The sequence below is a fragment of the Hylaeus anthracinus genome, unplaced genomic scaffold (assembly GCF_026225885.1).
Source record: "Hylaeus anthracinus isolate JK02 unplaced genomic scaffold, UHH_iyHylAnth1.0_haploid 3, whole genome shotgun sequence".
In the NCBI taxonomy this organism is placed as follows: domain Eukaryota; kingdom Metazoa; phylum Arthropoda; class Insecta; order Hymenoptera; family Colletidae; genus Hylaeus; species Hylaeus anthracinus.
Window position 1 is genome coordinate 6,031,350 of NW_026535284.1, and position 13,851 is coordinate 6,045,200.

At 36.7% G+C, this 13,851-nt stretch overlaps 1 long non-coding RNA gene across 1 annotated transcript in view; it reads left to right on the forward strand.

Moving 5' to 3' along the window:
* The first annotated feature begins 12,205 nt into the window (after positions 1–12,205).
* The window catches only part of LOC128894090 (uncharacterized), a 5,073-nt gene continuing 3,427 nt past the window's right edge, over positions 12,206–13,851 (forward strand). Inside the window, exon 1 of the long non-coding RNA XR_008461460.1 lies at positions 12,206–13,317. This is a non-coding gene — a long non-coding RNA (uncharacterized LOC128894090). The remainder of the gene's footprint in view (positions 13,318–13,851) is intronic.

Sequence of the window (13,851 nt, forward strand, 5' to 3'; positions counted from 1 at the left end):
CTCACTGAGAGGACCTGTGCATGTTGGCGTTTGATGCTGTTAGTTTGCTACGAAAGGTTTATTCTAACATATAGATACTAATTTATAGGTTGGTTTAATGCATAACAATATCAAAACAAATGTATAGAAGCATTAGTACGTCTGAATTAGACTTAAACTAATTAGTTATACTTGGTTAGTTATACAGTTTGATGTAGATGACGCATCCATGCCATACAGGTACTTGTTCACGATTAAGAATCACTTATAAAATTAATGAAAAGAGTTCACAAAAATATTTATATATCACTTTTTGCCCAATTGATCACATATTCACAATATCACATATCACATATTTTATTTATATTACGTGTACCAGGGCAGAAGATCCTTCGGGAATGCTCTTATGTACAGTTGGAAAAAAAGTTTACGCTTCCAATGATGACGGTTCCGTGACGCTATGTATTTTGCGTGAACAGTTTCAGTCTGCGAATGTGTATCCTCCGGCTGCGTGCCTTAGACGCGTTTCAAGCATCCTTGGATGGGGTTCATCGGACGCAGGATTCTGCGGTTGAAGCTAGGAAAATCGATAATTTGCTTACGATAGGAGGCCACGATAGTATTATCTCACGAATTATGTTCACTTTCGGTATTTCCGTTGGAAATATCGAATTAAATCAAATGAAAGAGTATCAAATTAATAAACGAATATGAGTTTCATTGGACTGCCGATCAGTAGACTGGGAAATATATTAGTATTGACTCTTCAACGATTTACCCAGTAACTTTCTAGTTTCTTTACGAGATAAACTCTGACAAACAATAACAATATTAATAACGGTCGGCAGCGCCATCAACCTCAAATATCAAAGTAAATATCTTGCAAGGTATCTACTGAAGAGAAACTCGATTCATAAAGGATTAACATAAACCAGATCGATTCCTAAAATGAAATTACTATCCTCCCTCGATATAACAGGCCCAGTAAATTCGATTACATATGTTATGTCAAGGGATTACACTTATTAGACCCATTTCAACAGACTTTGAAATTTTGTCCTGATGTAACACCAAAAACTGAAATATATTTCAGACAGACACGTTGAACAAGGCAACCTGTACGTGCACATACACTTTTGTCGTTTCTTCCCTGAAGCATGGTTCGATGACTTGTTTCCTTCGCTTTTGTACGATCCACGACAACCTGTATCGCGTTACACGGGAGACCGGGGGTAGAGAAATGGGTAAGTCGATGGGCTAGTGCCGCGATACAGGTGCACAGGACACGTGTATTCTTGCGGCAAGACAAGATCGTCGGATTCTTGGCGAGAAAGCGAAACGCGACGACAATACGCCTCGTTGGTCGTATCGAACGAGCTGTGCTTTACATCTGCCTGGGCTGTTTTATCGGGTTAGGCTCGCCGTCAACTCTTTTCGCTTTTGTTGCGAGTTTGGCGCTGAACTTAAAGCTAAGAGACCGATATCAAACAAGCAAAACATCGCGAAAGAGAAATTCATGAAATGCATCAGAAAATTGCATTTATGTTAGATTCATACTTTAATTTATGGGGTTATTACTATTATTTTTAAATTGGTAGTTATATTTTCATATTGACATTTTATTATACTGACGTTTGTTCTTCCATATTTTGTTCAACTAGAAAATTATTGGGCTGTCTGGAAAGTCCATGCCGATTTTTAATAGGCGGTACAGGTCTGAATATATCGGAATGGCTAAAAACAAATAACATGTGTACATTCCTTAAAAGGTGGAAAAGTTGTGGTAAATATATAATTCAATAAATATACATCAAAATTCAAATATGCTTTTGAATTTTTCTTAAAAATAGACATGAACTTTCCGGACAACCCAATCATTTCTCTCACGATGATACATTTGTTCTTTAGTGTTGCAATGTGTTCTACAAATGGGACTCTCGTTCCTGTAGGTATTTATAATTATCAACAGAAAGTACATACTTTTTCATCACAATTTATTTAATTACAATGGACACAAAGATTATCTGATAATTTAAAAAGAAATATAATCAAGACTCTAAGCTTCTGCAAATATTTTATTATCGGAGTATTGAAAGTTATTCAAATCCACTGAATTACTGCCAAATATCAGAACACTAAATTCTTAATTTATAAAATATTTACAGCTACATAATATTGTCAATGACATCAAAAGAGTGTACGCTTAACACTTTATTTACCGGGAGCCTATTCATAGGACTTTTTAATTCCAGTATTTAGCTTTTCGAATTTATTTACTGTGTTGATGGTTATCTACTTACAATGTTCAGTTTTTTGAAACAGACTTGGCTCTCAATGTACTCAATAACAGTATGGAGGAATTATTGTCAGCCTAGATTGGCATATGCTACTGTAGAAAATTCTTTTTTTAATTAAAGATTGTTTCTAAATAGTCCGATAGATAAAGTGTTAAGAAGCCTGAAATTGCAACGTCTAAGGGTAAATAGGTTTCGGTGTACTTTTCGTTTCCAATTTTTGAGAAGTAGTTCGAAAGCTAATCGCGCGATTGTTTCGAGGCCGCGTAACCTGAAGCGATACAGCGGGGAGAGGAATTCCCGAGGATTGGGTAACGTTTTCTTGGACGTAGTCGTTGGCATGGAGTTACGCAAGCTTTTTGAAAAAGCTTCGCGCCTGCTAGCGCGAGTTTGTAGTCCGTGGAACTTCTTACGTAAGGTCCAGAATCACCAGTTACTTTCTCGACGTGAGGTGCGCCGTTCACCTGGCTCCGCAGACAGTGCGGTTGACCAGTGCAAGCACACGTTGCACACGCCACCACATAAATATTTATGTTTTAATCTTCCAAGGAGCTTCGTTTCACCCGGGATAATAATTGCACGCGTTGCTTTTACTGCACAGAGTGTCCCTAAAGTCAGGGAGAAATTTACCTGACGTACCTCAACCATTTTACCTTATTTATTTTTTTTTTTATTTCATCGAATTCATAGAATCGATTTTCAATCAATTTACAATTATGTTATAAAATTCACGTGTTGCTTTTACTGCACAGAGTGTCCCTAAAGTCAGGGACAAATTTACCTGACGCACCTTAATCATTTTACCTCATTTATTTTTCTTTGTTTGAATTTCATCGAATTCATAGAATCGATTTTCAATCAATTTACAATTATGTTATAAAATTCTGCAGTATCTATTTATGTAAGAAGGACTCGATGCGTAGGTGTACAAAGCACAGGAGAAAATAATAGGCGATTCTGTTAAAAAAAAAGATTAGGTTGCTCCTTGGGAATATTCTCTTATAGAGGTAGAATACCATGCGCAACGGTTAAATAATTTCTTATTAGTCAAAGTACACATTTCCGCGCTCGTACTCTACTAAAACTCGGTTCAGGGGATCTCACTATGCATAATTATCGTGTTCGTTGCATAAAGGTATGTGTAAAGGTGGCAATTTACAAGAATAATACTACACATTTATCTAGGAGAAAATAGCGAAGGTGTTTGAAAATTAAAAAATAATAATTTCTCTAAAAAGATTCTATATTTATGGTTTAACATTTTATTTTTAACGACAGATTCATTTTCCATTAAAAGTAAAATGTTGAATAATTTGAAACAGTTGCTTTCTGGGAATAATATATTGTATTTTAGTCTACAGAAGCACTATTTACATCAACTGATCTATTAAACCAATTTTTATTATTAAAGTATTTCAATTTATTACTAGAACTGTTTAAAAATCATTGTTGAGAGAAATATTTAAGTGAACCAAGCGACGTTTCTGTGTCAACAAGCACAAAAGTGTCTCACAATAGTTAGCAGAGAAATTGATTCACATGGTGAACTACTTTCCTCCAACCTTGTAATTTAGAAGTTTTCACATTTCAGTATTCATCAACCTATTATATTTTAATACCGTCGCATAACTTTTCTCATACCGAGGGAATCGCTCCGTTTTCATTTTTCTCCTACTCGCTTTTCGAACACTCAATTCCATTGAAATCAGTACCCCGGATGCAAGAAATGTTAAGCAGAAATTCTCAAAATTGAAAACTTTAAACAAGACTAAGAAATATATACTAGATCACATATATGTATAAACGTATTTAAGCAAAACTAGAACAGACCTAGATACAGTGGATGTAGAAAGTATTCGTACACCGATCAATTTCCAAAGAAACTATGTAAAATTGTAATTTATTAACTTATTTTGTATAAACAATGACATTCTACATATTCTCGGAAATCTCTAGAATAGATAGATTACAAAAAAATAACTATTTATGTAAGTTGCGAAACTAACAAGAAAAAAACAATTAATCGATAGAAATATTGAAGCGATAAGTATTCACACAATTGTTTAATTTTTTAAACTTCAGTAAAAAAACGAAATTTGCATTAATTTACAAGTATATAATAGTTCCTTCGTGGGATTTCCTTTTGATTTTATAATTATTGTAACTCTTCAAAGCATTAACTAAATTATTAGTTATTCGAAGTGAGATCTTTTTCCATTCCTCTATTAGAGCCATTTTTAAAAGTACTTTACTGAAAATTTGATTTTTTCTCATTCGTACGGAGCAATAAACTAATGTGTTTACGTCACAAACTCTACTGTAAATGGTTCGTCATAAGAATCGTACAAATTAAATTGTACACTTATTGCTTCTATACTTTTACCCACTTTTCGCAGTTTTTTTGTTGATTTCACAAATTATATTAACTAGTAAATGTTGTTTGGACTATATCTATTTTAGAGACTTCCGAAAATATGTAAAATATCATTGATTATAATAAAAGAAGTTAAGGAACTACAATTTCACACAAAAGTCTTTTGGGAAATTGATCGGTGTACGAATACATTCTACACCCACTGTATGTGATATATTAGGTTGTCCCAAACGTACCTTTCGTAATTTGCACTCAATTATTTTGTGTGGCAGTTTTTATACAATTAGACAATCTAATTTCTTAGATATTGAAGTTGTAACAGTAATGGAGCAAAATGAATCGTACACAATTCAATAATGTAACATTAGACATAAAATATTGTGTATGTATTACTTATTAATAAAACGAAAGAAACTTTTAGGACAACCTAATAGTTTCAAAATTATTTATAATTCCACCTACTATATTTTCTCCAAGATAAATGATCAGAACCCTTAAAAAGTATGTATTACTTCTTTTTAAATCTGAATTCCTTCCAAAGATGTTCTCTCTACTTTTCCACTGCAGTTTTATAAAATAAAAAAAGTGTAACCGTTTACATTTTCAATGTTGATCCTTTATGGGTTCGTCTACTTTTCGTCGAGTTCGCGATCCTGATTGGGCGTAACAGCTCCGTTTATTCGTTCGAAGTAACAAGGTAGAGTCGCGACGCTGATCCAAGCCTACTGACGCAGATCCGACGCCCACGCCGCAAAAGTTCTGTTGCTCGATGCTGCTACGCCTTCTCGGATAACCTTTGCCGACCATTTCTATTAAAATGTATAGAAATAATTCTGACTTCATCGTGGCTTCGTGGGACAAAGTTTGCTAATAGAATTGGTTCCAACTATAGTGTGTGATTAGAGGCAATGAATATAGAATTCAAATATGAAGTTGAACATTCAATGCAGTATGTAAAAGAAGCAGATTTCGTGTCATTTATCGGACATAAATAATAATTTACCTTGAACTATGAAGTAAATGAATAAACATGATTCTTACGCCAATGGAAATTTCGCGACAATGCAAAAAACCTGATACTTACCACAATGGATGTCGTAGTCTTCTTCCAAGAAAAGAAAACACTCGTAATCTAACAATTACTCTTTTTTTGGAGACTATTGTTCTTGACAAGTACTCCAATCTGAAACTTGAAACATCTCGAAAGAAATAAAAATAATTTCCAAACATAATTATAGAAATTTAAAAACGAAAACGAGAATAAAAATAACATTCATTGTCCTATTATTCTTACCATTAAAAAATATTTCACACATTCCTCCAGCAAGTTTAATATTATTCGATTCAATGCCTGACGTAACGTTCCCAATGATACCAATCGTATCTTATGCGAGCGAGCAAAACGAGATGCGTGTTACGAATTAGGTGCCGCGGCTCGATCGAAAAGTTAGTCACATTGCGTAAGAAGCGTCGCATGATTATTTAAATGCGCGATAGGAATATCTAATCTTGATAATGGCCGAGTAAACGCATAATCAAGAAATATGGCGCATTGTCCCGCGATGCAATTAAATTTTTGTCTTCCCCCGAGCGTAATCGATCCAGTTCTGCTCGATTTCTTTTTCACGCAAGTGCCGTGCTCATGGGAACGAGGAAACCCAGGCGTTTACCACTTTTTCCTAGTTAGTATACACGCGGCATGGCGTAAAATAAACAGGAGTACCGAAGTTATCTTTTACAATTTTCATGGAAACATTCGACGTCATCGACACGAGAGCACAATCAGTTTCCTCTGCCACTTTTTGTCGCGGAAACGTAGCTGTGTTACGTTGAGAGCTAATCTCGAAATGAGTTACGTGAAAAAAATTGGTGTTTAAAAATGATTCGTATTCTCTTCGGGGGGCTTTCAGGTTTTTATTTTTGAAACTAGAATCAAGTTCTTTGAAGAGTAGCAGATTAATAAAAGAAAGTCGTATGAGATTTCCGCAAAGCAATTAGTAAAGTATTGGGTTGTCCAGAAAGTTCGTGCCAATTTTTAAGGTACCATTTTGTTCCACGATCTTTCCACCTTTCAAGGGATGTACATATGTCATTTGTTTTCAACCATTCAGGTATATTCAGACCTGCACCACCTACTAAAAATCGGCACGGATTTTCCGGACAAACCATATTATGAAGATGATAGATTTAAGAAAAAAATATATAGAAAGAAAATAAAGAAAACATACAATACGAATGATACGGAATATAAAATATGAATAATAACATATAGATCGCGATATCACCGTTTAGTCACGTGTGAAACAACTTTTTATTACGATTAAAATAACGCAAGACGTACTTTGAAATTAGTATATCTTGCACACTTCGAACTAGTACACCCGATATGTAAATATGAAATCAAGCGTTCCTGTTCAAGAGCTGAATACACGAATGAAATGTCTGGACCGAACGGTCGACAAAGATTCATACGTCGTTACAAATTTTGTGGATTCTATTTTTTTCCAGTCGTTCCATTCGGTGCATTTTCAATGGCGGAAAAATCATACGCAGAACCTTGAATATTTACTATGTGGAATAGAAAATGTGAAAGAACGCGCTCAACTTTGCAGAGAATGCAAGGTTATATAACACTTGAGTGCTCTTCCGAGGATAATTTTTCTCACAGTAGATGTTATCTGTTGGAAACAATCTACAGCTCCACATGTTTTCAGTAACGAATTTTCGCTGGCCTGGCATCTAGATAAAACTTTACAAGGAAAATAATGCACTCATCTAGATATAGTAAATTAGAAAAATTAAATCTTGCTTCATGGAAAATAATTCCTTGTCGTTGAGATTTTTTATAATTGATAATGTTATATTATCCGTTTCAGTAGAACGAGAATCATTCTTACGTGTTTCTGTCTTTGCATAATTAGGAAGCTTTTGATGTAATCTTACATTTTTCATTGTGTACGATAGAGATACTCTAGCATTTCTTCAGCTTTAAGTGATAAGAAATAATATTCTACTTTTGAAGGATTTAATAGAATAAAATCATAAAACTTTGATAGGTGATGAAATATCTTTGAAACATACATTTCTATTTTGTATTATTCAAGCATTACCAAAACAATGCCAAAGTTTCTCAATAAAAATTTTAATAACAAAAGTTCTGTTACTATATTGACACATTATAACTCCTGAAGGGATCAGGTAAACAAGACTACATGTAAATAGAAAACGTTCTAGTTTAAATAAAGTTTACAAGAAATAAAGCAAAAATTTCTTGAGCAACAGATAGAATTTCTTCATCGATAGCGACAAAGTTCTCTATCACTTTCACATACAAAGTTCACTTTGAAAGTCATGGCGAGTCTTGTTAATTTTAAAAAATAATTAAATTTACGAACCTATCGCCTGCATTATACCATAAATATGGAATTTTATTTACTTTATCAAACCTGCCCTATGAAAACTTCTGGAATAACTATATCCACAAAAGTTTTACTATACCAACACAGTTCTATAATATTTACTCTGTAAGTTTCCAGAAAAGTTCTTGAATTAAAAGTCTGTACCCTATCGAAATTCCACGTAAACAAATATTTCTTTTAATAAAAAGGAAAGGACTTTAGAATTTCATCTTTAATAAAATAATATCAGTATATTCGTGATAAACATATTAATACAAATATATATAAATATATTATACAAAAATAAAAAAAGTGTTTGTATAATATAAATATATTATACAAAAATAAAAAAAGTATATGTATAATATAAATATATTATACAAATATAATTAAATATAATAAAAATAACATTATATTTTATGATTCCCTACAGAAGTTGCACGAAAACAAATATTTGTCTAAATTAAAATTAACGGAGACTTCCTAAAAGAGCTTAAAGATTTTATTTTTAAATAACAAAATACACATAAATATACATAAATATATTTCATAAATTATACAAATCAACTACATTCTGTACCATCTCTGTTTAAATTAAGTCCCTTCACAAATTCAACCAGAAATGTTAACCGTAATCGCTTTTTTCCACTTTTTCTTATTTTGTACTCGATTGAATTCGAATCGCGCGGTTATCGCGGGTCGATTTCGTGCTTGAGACCCCTCGTGAAAATTCAAAAGAGCATCGACGCGTTTCCCGCCGCGACGAGGGGTCTCGACGGCTGGCAGCCGTCTCGCAAGGAGTAAGTGCGCGGAGGCCTTCGGTTGCTGCCGGTGGTATGTGAAAGGAGAGTTCAGAGATATTTCCTTGGCTAATGCACGACGAGGACGCGGTCGAGGGAGGGGGCAGAAGCGGTCGCACGACCGACAGCAGAAAGAAAAAGAGCCGCTGGTGCGACCAGCAAGCGCGACGAAGACGGCCGCGGAGAATCTCGTTGCAGCAAGAGAAACAAAACGGGGGAAGAGTAAAGGAGCAGCTAGTATAGAAAAGAGGAAGAGGCAGGGCTGTCTAGGAGAGGGGCCCGAGGAGCGGGAAACCAGGGAGGGTAAATTTATCTGTTGGCGCCGCGCTGCCGAGCGGGAGCCCACACTCTCCACCGTAGTTTTACTGTTTCGAGTCGCGCCGTTACGCGAAACTTTTAGTCCCATCGGCCCGTTAGAATTTTAGCGCGAACGGGGCACGGTCAGTTTATTTTTTGGTAACCTGTGAGACACATCCAAGTGCCTTAGGCTCCGATAAGGATGCCTCCATCCATACAACAAAAATTTTGTTTGCTTTCGATTGGACCTACTTCGTCTTTACAATAATTATTATCGCGATGGTGGTCATGCTTGTACCAAAGGACATTATAGTAGATCTTGTAGACGAGTCGACCATTTTGTTTCGTCTTCATCTTCAACCATTTTGTTTTTAATCACCCTGAGACTGCACCTACTATTCCACATCTTTTCAGTAATTATTAACATGAAGCTAGCTTGTACTTACATTAGAGGACGTCTAGTATGTCTTCCAGTTGAATCGACCATTTTGTTTCGTTTTCATCTTCAACTATTTTCTTTTTAATCACCCTGAGACTGCACCTACTATTCTACATCTTTTCAGTAATTATTAACATGAAGCTAGCTTGTACTTACATTAGAGGTCGTTGTAGTACGTCTTGTAGTTGAATCGACCATTTTGTTTCGTCTTCATCTTCAACCATTTTGTTTTTAGTCACCCTGAGACTGCACTTACACTTCTTCATCTTTTCAGTAATTAGTAATATGATGCTAGCTTGTACTTACATTAGAGAAAATTATAGTACGTCTTCCAGTTGAATCGACCATTTTGTTTCGTCTTCATCTTCAACCATTTTGTTTTTAGTCATCCTGAGACTGCAGCTACTCTTCTCCATCTTTTCAATAATTATTAACATGAAGCATGCACTTACATCGGAGAAGATTATAGTACGTCCTGCAGTCGAGTCGACTACTTTGTTTAGTCTCTATTTTCAACCATTTTGTGTTTACTCATCTTGGTACCTATTATGAATCTTCACCTGAAGTATTCACCTGTCTCTCATCAAGTTCTTTCACAAGTATCTCATCGTCTTATCAACCTAAATTCTTTAAATTCTCTCTAAATTCATCAAAAGTATTAAATATAAAATAGACAGTAAATCATGCACCTTCTACTTTTAAAGACGCCATGTTTATTTCACTTGAGATCGCATCTGAATATGCAACGTATATACAACGTACGAACTAAATAACAAATATACCCAAATGGAACAAAAAGGATACCCGACGTGCCAATAAAAATGTAATTTTTGCTTCCCTCCAAAAAAATTGCACCCTGTGGTACCCCCCTTTTCATACTAAAATGAGAGAAGCTGCAAGAGGTACTCGTAAAAACAAGATACATGCTTGCAAAATGCAGTATACAAAGTTTATAACTTGCACGGAGTACAACTCACAAGCGTAAACTTAAACATTCAGGGTTAGGAGTTATAGTCCGCGTAAAATGTCCATGTTATACCCCTCCTCCTCTAGGAGATGTACAAGACTCAAATATGATTTTGTACGCATTCCGTTGGTACACGGCAATCGTGAACGCAATGGATGACGAATTTTACGCAGACCTCGCTACCATGTGGCGAAAAATTAGTCGAAATTCGATGACACAATGGCGGGTGGACGGTTCAGGCTTCGTGTGAAAAGTTTCGACGTGGCCAGCGCACAATAAACTCGCAACCTAACCATGTGAATTATAACAGGATGCAATGGCATTAAGTTATTACATTTAGGAGTGCAAATGGGCGTGCACGGTGTAACCGTTTCCGGTTGTATCGCGTAGTTGAGCATCGCGATTCCTCTGACGCTTGAATTTTCTCACTGTTCAGATGTACGGCTGTATATTTTACTTGTCACATTCGAAACAAATATCGTCGCACGAAGAGGCTAAACAAACATCGTTCATTTGTTTAACAATCGTTTCTGTTGAATATCTAGGCCATTTTCAGTCTAGAATGCTTGAAAATATGAACGATAGAGTTACACGGTTAATTTATGATATTTGATGAACATCTTGAGTGTTATTTTCTTTTTCTTCTATCTATTATTATAATTTCATGTATTATTCCACCTCGCTTATTTCGATTCGTAATTGGACCGCCTCCTATTATTCTGACATGTCGTTTTAAATCGACATTTGTTTCTTTATCTTTTAAATAACATCAATCGATAAATCGTCGTTTCCAAGTATTTGCTACTTTCACATCTATTCAATTCCTCAATTTCATCCATGCTTCCTCAAATTTTGTTCATTTCAATAGATTTCTGAGACACTCATAAAGTACATCCTTCTATACTTCGAATTTGAATTATTACTCAACCAGTAAGGAGCACAGTGTAACTCTTATTCCTCATTCGAGATTCCATCTAGATACATTTGCCCATCTCGGTTGCAACCCCCATTGGCGAATCAATACCACCGATTAACAAATGGGGTGAATTAGTAAGAAAACTCCCCGATTAACCATTTAATCGCAGCCCCGTCGAAAGCGACGCAATTTATCGATATGGGAAAAATCGTAGCAATTTGCGAAAACGAGTAAGCACGCCGGGGAGTCCCCGACAATGGTTCGTGTCTCTGGCAACATCCCTACGGACGATGTCGCGCACTGTTTTCGAATCTCCGTGTTTTCCCGCTCGACTAGCTCGACGAGAATGCGTGCATGCGTGCGTAAATACGCGTCGTATACTCCAGAGGCCCTATACGGGGTGTCTGGTACGTTGGCATTCGAAAAACTTCGTTCCGATGCTTAGCAGGACATTCTAACCAATATATCTCGTGAACACCATGGGTCTACTACGTTTAGTTACTTAGCCATGTAGAAAATAAGACGTGGAGCATGTTTATTGAGAAACTATAATTTCGATATATTTTATTATATTTTCGATTTTATATCAAATTTATAGGAGTTGTTTCATTCTTACCATCCATGTGTTAGTCATCTAAAGCTGAATAAAAATATAAATATGATGGAGTTGTTTCATACTATTCATCCATGTGTTAGTCATCTAAAACTGAAGAAACATAGAAATTTGATGGAGAAAGAAAATTAAGATTGGACCCCGATGGTTGCATGAATTTAGGCCTGAAAGTCCTTACAACAATGGAGGTAGTACTTCCACTGAGCGTACCTCCAAAACTTCCTACCCTCCATGTCTCTAATCTTGTTACTTATTAAATAACAATATTTCACTAGCTCCACCATGCAACGAACGAGGTCCTAGCGCAACGACCGGGGCCCCTTCAAGACCCAGCATAACTGACCAAAAAAAAGAGATCTCACAGACTCACGTTGCACGCAACATTCTTCGCTCAGAATGACCTACCGAACACGTGGCGAAGTTTGTTGGGAACTTCAGCAGACACCCTGTAAGTTCTTGGCGCGCAAATCACTGGCAACGGCAGAAATGTACGCGAGGAGCAAACGAGACGCGCAGCATCGGCAAACGGAGGCCAACGCGAGCGGGGAAGAAAGAAGGAGGACTGGTAGAAGAGGAGAGGACGTCGAAGGACAGGCCCATTGAAACAGAGAGCAATTTACGAGGCATCCGAGAGAGACGACGCGATGCCACGCGTCCGAAGAGGAGAATGCAAGGAGCGTGGGAGAGAGAGACGAGAGAGAAAAAGTTTTTCGTATGTACCCTTGGGCAATGTGTACGTTTATATCCCGAACGAAAGAACATTACTCGCGCAACCGCGCATGCGTGTCCGTTGTCCCACCTCCTCCGCCTCCACTTCTTTCTTCGGTGTCTCCTTCGACCGCTGTTTAACTCTTTTCTCCCTCTCACCCTCCATTTTTGTTCTTCTTTTTCGTCGCGCTTTTGTCACGCGTCTGGGTGTCAGTCTGTTGTGCGGTTCCACGAAACGATCGTGCCCCGTTTCTTCTTTTTCTTTTCTTTTTCGGTCGAACGAGTCGCGCTGCAGTTTAGCCCGGCGTTCCTTTTTTTTCCGTCGCCCAGGCAGCGAGTTAATTGAAAGGAGCGGAAAGGTTACTTAGGCGGGTTTTGTCCTTCGAGCACACTTCCGCTTGGAATTCCAGCTTGGAATTCCTCGTATCGGAAGTCATCCATTTTTAACGGAGGCATCCTTGGTCAGCCTTGAGAATTGCGGAAAGAAGGTTGCGATTTAGGACGCTCGGACAGCTTCGACAGCGGACTAAAAGTGAGGATAGAATCTAAAGATGGCGCGTGGCGGACGGAGTTAGAGGTTATTTAGTAACTTCGTTGTGCTGATAGATATTTGTCTAGATTGAACTGTTTTGTTTCATTATTTATATATCATTAAACTGAATAGATGAATTTAGTTAGGAGGAAGGAACATTTTTGGGGGAGTCTTTGGAATAGAATCGCACTTTTTAAATATAGTTATTTAATCCCGACGCATTCAATTAAAATTCCGGAGTACCTAGAAATATCTAAGGTTGGAGCTTTGTACTCAAAACATTAGGTCCCACTCTCTAAGTATTTCCTTGCCTACAACTAAAGTTCAAGAGTACTAAGGAGGACCCAGAGTTGAGGCTTTGAACTCCCCAAACTTTAAGTTCCACTCTCCGGGTATTCCCCTGTTTGAAACTAAAATTCCAAAATACCAAGGAATACCTAGACTCAGGGCTTTGAATTCCAAACCGTAAGTTCTCTAAGTATTCCCTTACCTAAAATTCCAGAGTACCCAGATGTACCCAAAGTACTAAGGAAT